Below are 13,157 nucleotides of genomic sequence, written 5' to 3' on the forward strand. Positions count from 1 at the left end.
AAGGTCAAACAGTGCATCCTCAACCCAACTCAATGAACCTGGCAGCATGGCTCCTGAAGTCAGAGTTTGGACATCTCAATTTACCACAGAGATGTATGGACATCCTAAAAGAATCTAGGAAACCTAACACGAGGCACTGTTACTTTGATAAATGGAAAAGATTTGTTATCTGGTGCCAGAATAAGCAAATCAACCCGGTTGATTGCACTCCTTCCAATATTGTCACTTACATGCTCCACCTGCTGGATGCAGGGCTGGTATTTAACTCACTCAAGGTACACCTGGCAGCGCTGTCCGCCTACACCCCTTCCCACAACAAGGTTTTGTGGTGGAAAGTACCAGTGGTTAAAGCCTTCATGGAAGGGGTAAAGAGACTCCACCCTCCAATTTCAAACCCACCTCCTGGTTGGGACCTTAATGTGGTGCATGCTAAGCTCATAGGCCCACCCTTTGAACCCATGCATGAAGCCAGTCTCAAACACCTGACCTATAAAACTGCAACTCTATTCACACTTTTACTCAGCACTACTGCATTGATACTCATTCCAAGACAGATACTCAAGTGGGACAAGCGGTTCTAAGACATCTATTTGTTCATGACCCTTCTCACATCCCACCTACTTCTTCTAACACTGCTCGCTAATCTATGCACAGCATGTGATCTAAGCAGATTCCACAAGCCTCAGAAGGGATACATTACTCACTGTAATCATATTTCTGATGCTTGTATCTGCTTAGTCACATGCGACCCGCCCTTCCTCCCCTCTGAGAGAAAGCGAAAGGATGATTGTAGTCTTATCTTATCTTTCTATCTACTTGGATAATCTGTACTCGCGCTACTCCTCATGCTATCTCATGTCAGAAAAAATACAATCTAAGGGTCCTACACGTGTGAGGGATCATGGGTACAGTGGACGTCACACTACGGATAGTATTACTGGCGCGCCCTGTGTCGACGGCAATTTTCAAGTTTCGAAAAACAAAGTGTAATACTCCGCAGCTTCCACTAGATGTCGGCCTATGCACAGCATGTGAATCTAAGCAGATACAAGCATCAGAAATACGATTACAGTGAGTAATGTACCATATATATATATATATATATGATTCGGGTGGGGGTGTTATGGGGAATTTTGCATTGGGTGGAGGGTTGCAGGGGATTCTGCCCGCATATATGTAACAATTGACCTTAAAAATTCAGTCAATTGTTATCCGAACAAATGTGACTCGAACAATTTGTATAAAACCAACAATATGGCTACAATAGTCTTCACTGAGGAGTCCACAAGCTGCAGCTGCACACATTCATTGCATTGTCCTTGTACTTCAAGCATATCTCTAACTAAATCAACTAGCGTTCTCACTGTATATGGTGTGTAATAATCTTACATTGGTTTACACATTTCTAACACTCACAAAAAGACCTGAATGAGTATCGCCTTTTTATTTGTTAGCAAAGAAATAATGTTTTATAAGAAACTGTAACTACTTACTACAAATGAGCGAACAACATAAATGACTGCTTCAAAAGGCGACATCTATTGATTGCTGCTTTTTATTTTTTATTTTTCAAAAGTATTCTTTGTCTTTTACACTGCAGGTAAAAGTCTGTTTTAGGACAAAGGTCTTACAAGCAGATTCTCTCTTGTGTAAGAAAAGACAGTGTCCCTTTCTGTCAATTCTCGGCCGCTCCGTGTCATTGTTTTGTCTGGATTCGGCTGTCTTCATCTTCTTGAGTTTTACCTTTTGGGACTTGGGGCAGGGGGTCTCACCTTCACAAGGCTTGATGTCTCCAGTATGGATCCATGCTTTTCTTCCTGTTACTTTTACTGCTGTGGGGTGAGGCCTTCAACTATGAACTGTCCATCGAAACGTGGCTTGTGCCAAGTCTGGGTAAAATTACGTATCAATACACTATGCCCTGGGTATAGATGAGGGGGTTGGAGCACATTGTGTATTTCTATTGGTGTGCTGTCTTCCTCATTGTTATTGGACCTCCCCTGCTGTGCTTTGATCTGTTGGAAAATGAAAGAAACACTGACCATCATAGCTGCAAGATAATCGTGCATTTCAGGTCCCAAAACAGAGGTATTATGGGCATCAGTTAATGCTCTAATGGCGGGAGCAAGAGGAATATGCATACAGCATCCTGTCGTCAGTGGTGGGTAGTGATCTGAGCCAGGTTGGTTGTATAAGGCAGATCGTGCCAAGGGAAGGCAATGGAGCCATCCTTTTTTCAGGGTCATTTTCAATTTGGCTATTTCCTCTTTGAGCAGGCCATTGTGGCGTTCACAAATTCTATTTGCGTGCATGTGATACGCACAGGAGAATTGATGCTTAATCCCGAGCAGGTTTGTGATGTGCTCAGATACTTAATTCACAAAATGTGGGCCGTTGTCAGATCGGAGGACATCGCACAACCCCCAGGGTTCGAAGTTGAGGGGGGGGCTGGGAGCAATTTAGCTTCTGCATGTAGCCCAGAAGAGCCTAGTTAGCTTGACACCAACAGCTACCAGGAGTCACTTTTGGCACCCCACGCCAACTGATGCCGAACAAACACACCTACATAAATGTAACTATGTTTATTTGGGACAAACTATAAATAAACATTAGGACACATTTATATGACATTTAATGCATGATGGGTCATAATAAGGGACACAATTATAAGTTTGCATTGTATGTGAAAGTTAAATTTGCAGAACGCCATGCACTAACACCTGGCTCTCCAGTGGAAGCTCCTGGTCACTGGTTAATGCTGGATGTCCAGGAGCTGGTTTTAGCTTCTGGTCATCCAATCTCAATTTCAGTCCCAATTTGGCAGCATAGGTGGCATCGGGGTAGGTGCATGGACCGGCTTGGATCTATCTAGAAAATGGACATACAACTACCATCATAGTTCTGTAGCCATTGCATGTTTGGGTCATGTCCACATAGTTTATATGCAAATGTTGGAATTGTCCAGTAGTACGGGCTCACAATGTTTGCCCTGCAGTAAATTGCTGATGGACAATACAATTGAAAATGAATTCAGCAATCTGTTCTGCCAAGTTTAGAGAAAATCAATCTGCGCTGCAAGACTCTCTTTACTTGTATGGGTTGGGTGATGGAGCTGCTCTAGTGCTACTTTCAGTAAGGTCAGGGTCATAACCGGTTTACCATTGCTGTCCTGTCGCCACATTGCATTGGTGGGGGATACCAAACACCCTCTTCTCTTCCACAGTTCCTGCTCTTATGGCAGTGCCTGTCCCTGCAGCTCTACTATTTGTGTGAGGGGCAATGAGTTAAAACCTTCTGTTGATACCATGCTGCATGCTTGTGTGCGTTTGTTAGGTGGTGTGTCAAATTTGGTAATCTCGAGAAAAGCATGCTGGTCGTTTGGCCTCTGTCTGCGACTTTGTTGCCGTGGGAAACCATGTCCTCCTCCCTTTTGTGTGGGCTGCGTACTTCATCACGGAAATGGCTGCTGGCAACTGTAGTGTATCGATGAGCCTGTCCAATAGGGGCGCATGATGCCCTGCCGTGCCATCAACAGGTAGGAAATCCCTCATCTTCCAACAAGACTTTCCTGTGTGTACCGTTTGTCACGTAGGTGCAGTTGGACTACGCCGTGATCTCCTCATCCATGTGTGCCTTAAGTACCACAATAAGTGCTACTAGCTCTTCCGCTTGCACTGAGAATTGTGAGGGCAATCTTGCGCTCGCCACTACCTCAAAAAAAACACTGTGTTGCTTTTACCACTGCTGTCCCTGTGTGTTTTTTCTCCTGAAGTATGTTCAGTCATTGAGGAACTGTCAACAAAGCGCCCCTTCACCTCTCCATCACCACACATGGGCATTTTCTCTGACATGGAATATGTCGTATTAATCTGTGTATTTTACTCAGTCGTGTACGTAATTGAAGAGCAAGTGGAGGAGGGAGATTAATGTTGCTGGGTTCACCACTCTGCATCTCACTACCTTAACTGCTAGGTTCGATCACCTCGTACCAAGATGCTCTCTGTGTTCTCAATGTGCTCTTGGGTTTCTCAAGAATGGTAATAAGGCATGCTCCACATCCAGTGTTCCTTCGCAGCCCATGGTAATATTAGCTGACTTCTCAATTACAAAGACTGCTGCAGCCAATGCTTGTTCACAGGGGTAATGGCCCTTGATTACTGGAACTAAAAGTCCTCTGTAGTATGTCAATGGTTTGTGTCACAGGGTAGTCTTCTGCGTGAGCACTGCTGTCATCACCACCCCATTCGAATGTGAGAATAGGTAAAATTCCTCACTGTAATTAGGAATCCCCAAAACTAGTTGAATATTGCGTTTTTCAGTTTGTCAAATGCTTCTGCCATCTCACTTGTCCAAGTTATCTTGCTGTTGTCTCTCTGAGCTTCCTGAAGCCTTGTCAGGAGGGGCATAACATATGTGCTGTAATCGAAGACCCATGCCTTGCAATAATTACGAAGACCTACAAACTTCTGCATCCCTCTCCCTGTTTTTGGCTATGGTGTTTTCATAATTGCATCTCCTCTCTCTGGGGTCACTTTCCTGCATTTGTGTGAGATCAACCTCCTTCTTAGCCTTATCTACCTTGTACCCCTTGTCACACCAAGATGTCATCCGCATACTGAACTAGTGTGCTATCAAAGTGTATATTCTCTAAGTCCATCTCGAGGACTTTGTTAGAAGGTTACTCACAGTGCCTCTGGGGTAATCTTGTATGTTTCCACTTCCTGTTTCTTTACAAAAACAAAGTCAAGTCATGTGACTCCTCTTGAAGGAGGATAAAGAACAATGCATTCTTCAGGTTGATCACTGTGAAGTGTGTAGCATTGGATGGGATGTTGCTTAATATCGTGGCCGGGTTGGGAACCAGAAATTCTGCCTCAACAATGTTATTTAGCGGCTGTAAATCGCCATGAACCACACCCGACTCCCTCACCCCCGTCGCTTTTTTCACTGGGTATACAGCCGTGTTACACTGGGATTCTGAGGGCAACAATATATCTTGCTGCGCTACCATGGAAATTAGTTTAAAAAATACCCTTTGTCTGCTTCTTTCGACATTGGAAACTGTTACTTGTTCCTGGCTTCAATTTTGTCTTCACTGCCCCACTCCCTTCAGTAAGCCCACATCATAGGGACTACTTGTCCACAATACACTGGGCCAAGTCATTCTCAAGGAATGACTGTGTCCTCCGGATCAGGGCCATTCTCTGTGGCTTTTCTCAATTTCCATACAATAGGTAATGCTTGCGAAAAGCACCACTTTAAGATTCTCCTCATCGTCCTGAAATAACTCTACGTCTGTCAAGTCAGTCTGTGTCCTTCATCTGAAGCAATCACTGCTCACCATGCTTTCCACTGGTCATCAGTCCTGGGGAGCATAACTCTCTCTTCCCTTACTGCAACTGCTTCCAGTTCTAGTGCGAATCCATGTCCTTCATCCTCTTCCATGGGAATTTCTGGTCTAAGCAGAATCTCTGCCGGCAGTCGCAGTATTTTACCCTGTATCCCAGGGTGCCATTCTAGAATATGGTTCACCCCATATTGAAACACCACGGGATCCAGGGGTGCCGCCCTTTGTGCTGTCTGGCCACAAAATGCTAGTAGGAATTCCTGTGCATTTATGCATCTTATTCCTGGGGTGGAACGTACCATTCCCTTGTTAGTGAATTAGATGGTCATGTTGAATTTAATCATGTCCTTTCCCATTATGTTGACTGGTATCTGGCGGGAATACAATAGTGGCATGGTGAGGGCGTACGCCCCAACAGTAACGGGCAGTTCATCAGTGAATGGAACCAAATTTGTTGCTCCAAAAAAGCCTTGTACATTCATGGCAACACCTGACATTGGGTAGTCCTCCCCCGCCTCAAAACACAGGACCTGGTTGCGCCGTATCTACGAGAAAAGGGAACGTTTTTTGAACTAAGTTCACGCTCACTCATGGGTCCTCTGGCAAGTCAGGTGTAACAGATAGGATTGAACACATCAGGCCAGTCTGCGGGCTGTCCTATTGTGGCTATAAATGAATCCTTGTCCCTTTAAATGCATTTCCTGCCACTACAGCCATGCCCACTATTCGACGCGTGGGTATCTGCACCTCAGTACTTCGGTTCCACATGGCCACGGTATTCTGCTGTGCTGGTGCTTGCGGTGGCGCTTGTGGTTGTCTGTGTGGGTACTTGCTGTGGTTCTGACGGTGGCTGCTCTGTGTATATCAGTGCTTATTGTGTTGATTACCTTGGCGTCTGATAGTGTGTGTGATTGGGTGGTTGTTTACTCTATGCTGGTGGATATGTTGTCCCCCCCCTTGGGTCCTGCCAATTCTGTTTCACCCCCCACCCCTGCTTCTACACATCTAAGCAATGTGCCCTATTTTCCCACACGTCCATCATTGCTGGGGTGGTTCCATATGCCTTGATGGTTCCCTCGTTAAACCCTCCCCATCTTGCAGAGCTTGAAATCCCACCCCTCTGGGCACGCCCCCTCATACAAGGGGCCAGTCATTGTATTCTCCCCTTTCTGCAAAAGTCCCTCCCGCCACTGGATGATTGGGCTGCACATCTTGCATAACCACTCCCTCTCCACTTGAATATTTCAATAATTTCTTTTGCACTCATTTCGCTTCTTCCTGCTTCCTTTACTCACATTTCTTTCTAGCATTCTCTTGCAATAATTTACAATGGTGTACTATAGTGAACTCGGGTAGTCGCTGCCATAATATGTGATTAAAAAAGTGCAACCATCTTGTCCCACAGTTCACGAGTGTCAAGACGCCAAAGCTCCTCAATGTATGCATTGGGGTCTTCGTCTTTCTGCATTTTCTGGGACATGATCACACTCATGTCTGATGTATCTGGACAGTCATAAAGAAAAAAGGCTATGTGACCCTCTTTTTTGGCTACGGGGGGCCTGACTAATGAGGGTGTAACAGTACTGAGAAAAGCAAAGTGGGTCAAGGCGACCTCTCCCTTATGGCGCTCGGCGGAGGTTAACACAGTCTAGACTCTAGTGTAACATAATTAGATCACACTAGTAAAGCACACAACTCATTAGAAACATTTTTATTCTAAAAAGATTGACAAAGTGATAACATATAAACAAAAACAGAACAGATTCATCTGCATATAAAATTCAATTAAAAATTTGACCACAGTACTCAGTATACAGAGGTCTGATGATCTGTACACTGAAGCATAGCACAAATCAATTATTGACAGCTGTATGGGAAAGACCAGGTTTGATTCAAGTGTTTTTCAAACAGTGCTCAATGCATGACGATTTTTATGAGCTATAAACTAATACATAGCCCATGTCAAAACGTGTTGACACTGTATTTGGTTTTTCAAGTTCGGACACTTGTAGTTCTAAACGGAAGTCATCAAATAGCGTAGTTCATAGAACAATTCGAACTTTCATCGGGACTTTTAATCCTTGTAGGCACAGAAGTAGATAAGTGTTGGTCGATAAAACACAATTCAAAGCGTCATCTAAAAACAATATAGACAAAACAGGTGAGTGTGTGTGCCTCCATTTTAAAGCTAAGCCCTAAATATTTAGTGCAAAAAGAAACGTGTCAACGTACCGCTGGTAGATAGAGAGCGCCTTCGGGCTATGGATAGCAATCCGAAATGGAAGGCATCGTGTTCAGAGAGAGATACACAAAAGGACCTGCGAAAGTCAGGTAGTAGTGAATACTAAGGTTTAATATATAAATGTGAAAAGCTACATTTTGTTGAGGAAGGGCACAGTACCTGTCAGCAAAATATTGGGATGGAAGCGGGAAAATATCAGAGTATTATGGCATCAATATTGCATCAAGTGCTAATGGGAAAGCATGTATCTGGATACTGCTCCCTGGAGGCCTTCCATACAGCTGCTCTAAAGTTATTAAATGGTGCCCTGTCATGAGCAGTGTTCTGTGCGGTCACTCCAGGGTAGCCCGCTCATATCCTAATATTGTCAGTTCTCTCCCCAAGAATGTCAGAGAACAAACTCGGCCACCCACTGCTAATGTCATCATTGGCGTCATTCTTTCTAGCTCATAAATCCATTTCCCCGCTCCTGCTGTCAACAATAGCAATTTACATCTCAAATTATCTTTGTCCATTTGTAGCCATGGGATGTATTGTGGTCGCCCTCCCCCTTTTCTAGTAACAGGAATTGAGTTGGTTCTGTATTTAGGTGAGGCTCGGTCACCCCTTTCGTTCTCGTAAAAGCCCTAGTCATGCTCATTCGCTTTCGCCCTGGCAATGTCCTCAACCTTTGTGTGTAATGGTAACATCTTTTAAGCTCTGCGATCATCCCTTTGTGTGTGTTTTCTGAGTCACACGGTCATCTTTCTCCTCCTTGCACCTGCCTGCCCCTCGATCTGGGCTTATCTCTACAGAGTCTGCTCTTCATAATTACCCCCATCTGTCTATAGTGTCTCGCAACTATTCTCACTCTCCACGTCCTCTTCATTCTGAAAATGTAACTCTTTTAACATACTCCTCCCATGCCGCCCTTGCCTTGACCTCTCTAATGAGCTTGGCTGTCTCCCCTCCAACCCCTGTGGAAACCCTGCTGTACTCCTTGCTACCTTAAGGGTGGCACCATCATTCCTCCTGCTCCGATTCAGTTTCCCAATCCTCCTTTGTATCCCCTATCCGTCATCCTTGACAAGGGAGTCTGTGATTTCTCCTTATTTCTTCCATTTCTCTGACACGCCTCTCCCAACTTTTTTCTCTTTCCTGCTCCCTATTCATCTCCCTCTCACGGCGCATACGCTCTTTAACAAGTCTCTCAATCTCTTTCCGCCGTTCTTCTCTGCTCAACTCTGCCTCTTTTTCTTTCTCCTCTACTTCCCCTTTTGCCTTCTCTTCTGCGTCCTTCTGTCTCTCCCTTTCCTCCTTTTTGTTTTCTCGACTTTTCTCGCTCCTCTCTCCTGCTGTTTCTTCTCCTTTTTTTCCCTTTCCTCTATCTCTTCTATCGTCCTTTCCCATTCCTCTTCTTCCTCCTTGTGTTGGTTCTCTTGCATCTCTCTGTCCCAGTCCTTTGTGTCTCTCACGCTTTTCCCATCTGATTTGAGCAATATCTGTCCTCCCATCCACTCACTCTGGTCACTCGTCGCCCATGCTTTGTCACGCTTTTAGTTTTGCTTGCAATTTGCAGCAATCCGTGTATTTGTCGCACGTGAGCCCTGGCTTCTGTTTACTCAGCGTCACCCCATTTATTATGTCTTTGCCACTGTACGCAGGGGGGGGTGCATATGTGGGGTTTGTGTAGCCTGATGCTGCTTTCAATACTTTAATAGGTAAAATCCCTGCTCCTCAACTAGTGGGTCGGTGCTCTGGGTGGGAGGAGGGATGTTGCTCAACATATTCCGTTATAATGCAGCATCGAAGTATGTAGTCATGTGCTGCAGGACAGATTTTGAATGGCTGCCCTCCGGGGGCCAGGCTTTGACCATTTCCCCCATGGTTTCGGAAGTCCACTCTGCGCTATATTTGCAAATCTTAGTCTTATACCGCTGGAGGGACTTGCACAAATGCCCAAGTGGAGTGTCTCCCATGATGGCACGTCACGCTCCTGACTGCCGATACTTACTGGACCTCAAACTGAGCATTTTATACACAAGATTGTTGCACTTTATTTTCACAATTTATCAACAAAAACTCTCTATTCTCTCTCCGAACCCTTCCACAAGCCTCTCTGGCTTCACCACCACCACTTGGGGCGGGCACTGCCAACGCCGACCACACAGCAAACTCTGCCCTTTAAGGCCAAACCAAATCTCCACGTGTTCCTAGAACACAGACCAATATTGATACAACTCCTTTCCACCGCCTCAAGCCACCTTCTCGCCCTCCAGCTATTATCTCTTGCTTCCGAAAACAAAGCCTTTCTGCCACTTCTCCATAATCTGCATGCCCTCCGCTCTGGGCACATAGACGTCTCCCCACACATCTCCAAATCCTATCCTATTCACCACCATGTATTTGCAGACACCCCTTCCGCCCCTCATCCTCGCACCTTTTCACTGGCATCAGTAACTTCTGGACACAATACCCCAAACCCCACGGCCATCTTACTGCCTAATTTCTTGACAAGGCAACCATAAATAATCTTCCTGTCTCAACTGGGACGGGGGAACCATACATAATCTTCTCTGAAATATTTACCCTTCGGGGTGAGGCATCTTCTTCTGTGTTCCTGGACACAGGATAACCCATTTATTTCTCATTTTTATTTCTTTTTTTTACTTTTTCTTGTCTCAAAAATCAACACTCCATCTCAGAGTTTAGACGGCTCCTTTCCATAACCCTGGCTACAGTAAAACGTCTCACAACAGTCACTATATCACTTTTCCCACAATTTCCTTAAATACAAATCTTCATACTACATAAACAGCCCCCCCCCCCACACTTTTGGTTGTCAGATCAGTGCTCTCACACTTAAATCCGTGTATCCGCCAAAGCCTTCGGAAACTGCTCCTCCCACAGTATGCCAATCCGCCTTCCCGCCTACTGGGCGCCCCGCAGGGAGCGGGCAGGAATTACATCATGGGGGCTCCTGACGACTGTCTGGATTCACACGTAATAGGTTATCCGGTCCGTACGGGGCATGATGCAGACCTTCAGTCATGTGATGGGAAAAGCACTGAGGTAATTGACGTACCATCTTCTGCTACCACATGAGTTGAAGGGGCAGGAAGACCCCTGTGGATAAGTAAGAGGACAGGCCACAGGAAATCCCATGCCCAAAAACAGAAGACACCAAAGATGTGTCAAACACCTGTTTTATTTAACAATACCCATATAAAACAGGGACAGCACGATGCAAATCTTCTCAGCACTCAACAATTACAAGCTTGGTAACATCTTATAAAGGGCTATCCCATCATAAGTGACGCGTAACGTTGCAAAAACCTAATGTGGGAAAGATTTGGTTAAGGGAATCAACGATGTATATTTCATATAGGGGTGAGCGTGATTATTGGTCCGGCACCATCAACTGACTCCGTCTGAGACCGCCTTCTAAATTGCAACAGGTAAAAACATGTAATCTATACACTATATTAGACGATGCAACACTATGTGAGGCACCGTGGACGGAGGGCGATAATTGGTCAGTGATGGCTTTCTCAGCCTTGGTACTTTTGAAAGGTTACCAGCACATGAGCACAAATGAGGGTGGTGAGAATGACGCCAAAGTGCTACTTGTCCCAATAAGGTTACCATTTCAGATTCTCTAGGCCACAGACCAGGTCATTTAGCTTTCAACTTCGCACTACATTGTATCTTTTGCACCGAGAAATGGATGGGAATGAAGGTCTCTGTCTGTGTCTGACTCTAATGAATAGACATTACCTCCAACTGTGGTCACGTCTGTGGAGAGTGCATTTTGGAATATTCTGCTTAGCATTTAGGTGGATTTTAGCCATGTGGGTGTTGTTACTTCTCTTGGCCTTTAGAGACTTGTTCGAGCTACTTTCTTCTCAATACCAATCCTGCATTGGTGGGAATCTGACCTTCCAATATGTCTTGTCTCTTTGCTAATCTAAATGGACTGTATCTTGTGTCTGGGAACTGGAATCGTCTGTGTACCTCCTTGGTGCTGATTCATTCAGGCCTTTATTTCTCGTATAGTCTTGACAAACGTGCCCTTATTGTCTGTGCTGTTTGATTTGGGTTTTTACTGCTTACTCAGCGAGCCACAAAGTTTCACCTCTGTTTCCCATTCATCCACATGTGGCTCTCCATCTTGTTTACATGGCTACTCGTCTTAGTCTCATTCTGCATAAGCAGGCATACATGTATTCATGTGCGTTTTGCGTTTCAGCATAGAAATAAGTGTGTTTTCTAACCTAGTGCATGCAAGCATATTCTTCATGTGTAAGTGCAATTTGACCTATTATTCATGCATCTTCGTGATGGATGCGTATGTGCTTTGTGTCTAATGCATCTATGTGTGTCCCCGCTCAGTAGATACCTAATTTAGATCACAGCTCGTTCATGTCCTCGATAGCCTGCAGGTTTATTGGTGGTTCGATCTCAGTGGTGTGAGGTCAGTAAGGTTGTCTCAGAGAATACTGTCTCTTCTATCTGCAATACGATGGTGGGGATGAGTCAGAGACCATCAGTAATGTACAACTGCCATTTCTGTAGCATTGGGACTGGGGAAGGGCAAACAAAATGAATGACGCCTTAATTTGTCTCTCTTCAGTGAGTTTATGTGCACTGTTTTGTTTGCCGCTAATGTGCGTGCCTTTTGCCCTATCATTTGTTGAATAGCCAGAATATTTTCTTTAGGAGCACATTTTTGCTCAGGAACTGCATAGTCATGTGAATGGTAAGCTATTGGTTTTGACTCTCCATAGTTCCATGCTATATATGTAAAAGCTTTTGGACCGGGCAATAGTGTCACTTCTAGGTCTTTGTCTGCGTTCCTGTCCTGAAGAGGACTACTTTGAGTCATCTGTTGGTAGACATTTTGCAGGATATGTGTCTGCTTTCCTTTCCAGTGTGTTACACGGAAATTGGGTTTTCAACAGATCAAATAGTGGTTTAACTAATGCTGCACAGTCTTTCACATACGATTGCCCAAAGTTCAGAAGGCCAAGTATGGCCTGCAATTACTTAAATGTACGTGGGCTGCTCTGCAAGTGTGCACATTTCTCTAGGAATTGTGAAGCAAGTCCCCTTCCCTCATCAGATAATGAAACCCCCAGAAATATGATTTCTCTATGAGGTTTCTTAGACTTCTTAAAGTTGAAAATGTAGCCCTCACCTACCAGTGTCCTGATGATTAAGTCTGCCTTCTCTACGTGCTCCTCCAAGTCATCATTTGTACAGTATATGTCATCTACATGTCTGTAGGCCTTCCAAGAGGGATTGTATTCTATTTGGGAATAGCCCAGGACTGTTTGTGTGCCCCTGTGGGATCATAGTCAAACAAAACTGTTTTCCCCTAAACGTTAAAGTTGTGTGTGTATATAGCTCTCTGAATCCAAAGGTTGTGCAAAACACCCATTCCCCAGATCCAATAAGTCTTATAGTCATATCTTTGTATGTTACTCTTAAGGTCTGAATTATTCAAGTTCTGTATATCCTCTGTCGTGTATTGGCATTTAAAATCCTAAATTCAATTACCAGTCTGTATGTACCATCTGGTTTGGATAC

At 44.6% G+C, this 13,157-nt stretch overlaps 1 protein-coding gene across 1 annotated transcript in view; it reads left to right on the forward strand.

Moving 5' to 3' along the window:
* Nucleotides 1-13,157, forward strand: part of PITPNB (phosphatidylinositol transfer protein beta) — a 915,448-nt gene that overhangs the window by 53,902 nt on the left and 848,389 nt on the right. The window lies entirely within an intron of this gene.

This window comes from Ambystoma mexicanum, chromosome 10, assembly GCF_040938575.1.
Source record: "Ambystoma mexicanum isolate Mex_15411 chromosome 10, UKY_AmexF1_1, whole genome shotgun sequence".
In the NCBI taxonomy this organism is placed as follows: domain Eukaryota; kingdom Metazoa; phylum Chordata; class Amphibia; order Caudata; family Ambystomatidae; genus Ambystoma; species Ambystoma mexicanum.